Raw genomic sequence first — 5,098 nt, 5'->3', positions numbered from 1 at the left:
AAGCTAGGGAATGCTGCCGAAGATATTCTCGCTTGAAGCTATCCTCATTTGTTGTGATAATATTCCAAAGAAAATTATCGAAGACCTCCGATTGTCGATCTTTAAAAGCTCGCTTGAACTTTGCTTCCGCTATGCCTGTACGTCGACGCTTTTGCTGCTTGTGAGCCTGTATGTCGGTGCCTTTCTAAATGAATTACGAACCAGTATACCGGTGCCATTCTGAATGAACCAATATGTCGGTGCCTTTTGCGATGAGCCAATGCTTAGGCGCTTTAAGCTAAGTGAGACGATCTTTCATTAGGTCGATCACTTTATGTAATCAAGCCGATTACTAAAAATCGTGTCAAATTGCTTAGAGGGGCTAACTGGCATACCAAGGAACCCGAAATATATTGCATAAGGTTGGAACAACCGTACTGAGTGGCTGAACATTCTGGCGCCGCTGAAATAACATCAGCGCCACTTATCTGGCTGTAGCGCCAGACGCTAGAGCTAGCGCTAAGCTTATCGACTAACGCCAAGGTCTGACGCTTGGCGCTAGAGTCGGGTTTTCCTTAAATACCCTTCTCTTCCTCATTTCTACTGCTGTTGTTCGCGTTTCTTGCTCGAGAATTCTCAGAACTTCAACTCACTCGTTCTTGCTCGTTTCTCAACCAAATTTGCTCAAATTTGTTGCAAATCAAAGCTTATTCCATCCATTTTCCCGATCTATGTAAGTTTCCTCCAAACTCACGCCGGTTTCAATGAATTTCGCATGTATTTGTCCTCGAATTTCTTGAAAATTCGAATTTAGAATTGCTTAATTCTCATGTATTTGTGTATTTATGCCATGAAATTGCTTGATTATGTTTATATATTGCCTTGGGAGTATTTTGAGACTAGTTTGACTCAATTTGGTGAAGAAATGAACAAATCACCATTGTTGAACCTCTTAAGGTCGGGAAAACAATGTGGCTTGTTCTTGATGTTTTTGCTAGCAATTCTTGTCCAATTTGTCACAATAATTACCATAGTATTGCAAGACATTGTTTGGTTGCTTGAAAAATGTCGTGCATGCTCAATTTAAATTTGTGCTCTGTTTTAGTATTACGTACTCTGTTTTTTTGCGAACATAGTATCATGCGGCTAGGCGAACCTTAGATACTATAGAACCTTAATTTATGATAATTCTGCATAATGTAGCATGGCTAGACAGCGAGGCTCTAGTTCATGGTCCCGAGACGTTCGACGAGAGCATGAGCCTGTAGAGGACGATGCTGAACCGTCCACTTTGCTCAGCCCCTCCCTAAGTGGGAGGAGCGGACCTTGTACTTTTCTCTCGTCCACCATATCTCTGAGAGGGTGAGACGGGGAATCACAGTTGGGAGGACACGCCATGGTTCTGGTTGTGATGGCTTAGGCGATTTGTACAAGATGTACATCGCCATAGACGATCAGACGAGACTTCTATGGGAGTCTTGCGGGCTTACTGCACTGTTCGAGACCTCCGAGGCCATGATTGCCTTTAGCGAGGGTCACCACGTAGTCCGTTATCTAGTGGAGTTCTTTTGGGACACCACCAACACTTTCCACTTCCCCTGGGGTGAGATGGTGGTCACTCCTACCGACTTCAATCTCATTACGGGACTAGAGTTTAGCTCTGTGGCGCTGTCGTTCGACAGCGGGATCGACATCTTTTCTCCTGAGGTCGAGGAGCTGTTGCGTCCGATTGCTATTCGGGCTCGAGCAGAGGTAGAGTCGACTCAGTTCAGTGCTAGGGGGATTCGCCGCTCGACTCTAGCAGCTGCTTTCGATGATAATGCGACTACCCAAGAGCAATAGGTGCGCATCTTTGCACTTATCTTGTTGTCAGGGACGTTCTTCCCTGACAAGGGTAGTAGAGCGCTGCTTTACTACCTTTTTGCCGTCCGTGATCTGCACCGGATCGGGACTTATGACTGGGCCAGCTTGGCCTATGCTGATTTCATCCGAGCGATGTGGGACTCGTGTCGACATCGGTCCTTTGGGGTGAATGTTGCTCTATCCGGCTTTTGGAGGGTCGTAGAGGTATACTTTATTCCCTATAAAGTTCAGCCCTATATTTTAGCATTTGCTGATAACTTGCCCTTTTGTAGATCTGGTTCTACGAGTACTTCCCTCAGCTGCGCCGCCGATACCGTCGTCGCGCAGGCTTCCAGTTAGTGCTTCCTGGGGTAGCCGCCGTGTGGGGATGTCCACTACCTATGTCCGAGACTGGATCATCTCGGTATGATTCTTTTCCTATTTGACATTTTGCGATGCCTTAGCTAGATTCTCGCCTGATAGACGCTCTTTGCAAGAGCCTGAGCTGTTGTACCGACCATGGGTCGACTTGGTAGTCCCTGGGTTAGCCGCGCAGTATTCTGCTGAGCGTCGCTATTTCTTGGGGACTTACGGAGCGGCCGCATATCTTGGAGAGAGGGTTGCTATTCATCATTCCTCAGATACCTTTGTCGTTCCTGCTCCTCCACCACGTCACATGTTTAACGCCACGAGGTTGGTGAGTGTGTCAGAGGGAGTCGATACCCCTTTGCGATCTTACACGATCCCTGGGCGATGCTATGGGGAGGAGCTACTAGCGTTGTTAGCTGCAGTTCCTGTACCTGCTGAGGATGTGGCGGTACGATTTTCAGCTTTTACCTTTCGTTAAGTAGCCCCCAAGTGATGCTTTACTGATTTTGTTTTACTTTGTCAGGATGATCCTGCTGAGTTCGTGCCACCCCATATGTCTATCCATTATCAGGGGACATATGGGCCAATTGAGAAGATGATTCCTCCGGCTCCTGAGGGCGAGCGCTTTGTGGAGCGGTCGATTCCTCGTCACCAGACTCGGGTAAGCTTGTTTATTTACAACTTTTTGTCCATATATGTTATGCATGTTTACTGACTTATTTCTTTGGCAGTTCTCACGCGAGGTGGTTTCGGCGATGGCACGATGCATAGATGCCTTCCGTAGCCAGCTCGTCCGGATGAGGAACATGGCTACCTGCCTTCGAGACGATGTTGTTCAGGAGGTAGCCTCCCTTCTTATATTTTTGTATTACCGCTTCTACTTTGCATGTTTCTGATCTTAGTTTCTTTTGCAGGGTCAGCCCATTCCTTCTCGTACCCTCACGAGACCTGAGGTGCGGAGGGATCCGCCGAGGTCTATCTCTAGACGTCGCCGCACTGCTTTGGGAGGTCGGGGCGGTCATTCTGAGGCTGCTCGTACTGAGGCGGTAGAGGACTCGGGCTCTTCATCTGAGGGTGCACATGATGCGACGGTAGGCTAGGGAGAGGCTACCTCAGCTCTTAGAGGATGTGGGATGTACGAGGTCGGCTCGTCATCGCAGCAGCCTCAGCCTCAGGTTGATCTTGGGTGGACGGGTCTTGTGTTGAGTTTTCCTCCTCCCGAGGAAATTGGAGCTGGTGCTGGAGCTGGTGGAGAGGTTACTCCTCGTACGGCGCATTTTTATGAGATGATGGGTGTGCGTCCCCCGGCGCCGTAGCTTATTCCTGTGCTTTTTCTATTATTTTATTTTGACTTTGTACAGAACTTTGCCTTTTATTAGACTCATTACTTAGACATATTTGTATATACATACGATTATTAGTTTATTCTTTATTTATCATGTTTTTCATTTTTTATTATTGTTATGTGCATGTTTGTGTGTGCAAGGAAATGTGAAAAATAATTTTGCGCAAAAATTCCGTCATTTTTGTTAGTGATGGAGGGTATCCGACTTTCTCCCCCAAAAAAGAAAAAATGAAAAACTAAGAGTCAAATAAAATATTGGATTTATAACGACTTGGAAGTTAGTCTAAATAAAATCCAAAAATTAATATAATAGCTAAATTAATTAAGAGGGAGGAATAGATGAATTTTTTAGAAAAAAGATAAGGAAACCGTAAAATCATTAGCAGACTCGAATCAAGTCAAAAACGCAGTTTTTTAGAAAGCGCGTACGATGAGACGTATTAGCGCCAGCTGGCGCCACGCGTTTTGGTGTAGCGCCAGCTGGCGCCACGCGTTTTGGTGTAGCGCCAGGCGCTACACTTAGCGTTTGGCGCCAGGCTCTGGCGTCAGGCGCCAATAGTTGGCGTCTGGCGCTAATGAGCGCTGACCCCGAATCCTTCCTGGATTAAAACTGCTTCGATTTTGTGCATAAATAGCCCCCTGCCCAGCCGATTTTCTTCATAATTTCAACAGATAAAATATTTCTTAGCTTTTAGAAAAATAACATCATGTCTCTAGTCTCCAAAAGTTTTACCAACTATACTCATGAATGGTGACAGTCTCTTAATGCCAAGGAGAGAAAAGAGTTAGATGTGTTTCACTTGGGGGGTATTTATGGTATCAAAGGGGTAGATCTTGATTCAGATTTTATTCATACCGCTCTAGAATATTGGGATGTAGATACTAATTGCTTTAGAATATGGTATGATGATATTAGCCCTTTGCCGGAAGAATTTGGTGCTATTTTAGGCTTCCCTGCGCTAGATCTTGTAGTAATCCCTAGAATAAATGAATATTATTATAAGGATTTTGAACGCTTCTTCAATTTAAAAGACAGAGATCTATCAAAAATAGTAGATGGTAGCGTAGTTAATTTGAAAGAATTTGCTCGCCATCATTTTGATAGGCCTTATTCTGAATCTTTCCATGTTTATAGAAGAAGGGCTTTCCTGTTTTGCATGCTTAATCAATTTTTTTTTACTAGTGGTAAAAATAATGAGGGTCAATCAATTATATCCACTGTTTTAGAACAAATTGAATCAAGGAGAAATCCCATGCCTTTAATAGTTGGAGAGACTATGCTTAGTCTTGATGAATTGAAGAAAAATCCAAAAGCACCTTTTCGGGGCTCTCCAATTTTATTACAGGTAGAAAAATAATATTTTTAATTACAGAAATCAAAAATATATTTTTGTATAGTAATAATAATTTATTTGCATTGCAATTTTTACAAATGTGGCTAATGTAAAGACTAGAATTAATTAGCCCTCCGGACAACATTGAGAAATATACTCCAAATTGTTTCGTGAGAAGGAAGAAACGCTTCTCTAAGATGGGGCGCCATGAATGGAAGAAGATCTTCGA

Source organism: Chenopodium album, chromosome 6 (assembly GCF_948465745.1).
Source record: "Chenopodium album chromosome 6, dcCheAlbu1.1, whole genome shotgun sequence".
Lineage (NCBI taxonomy): Eukaryota > Viridiplantae > Streptophyta > Magnoliopsida > Caryophyllales > Amaranthaceae > Chenopodium > Chenopodium album.
Note: the sequence above shows the minus strand (reverse complement) of the source record.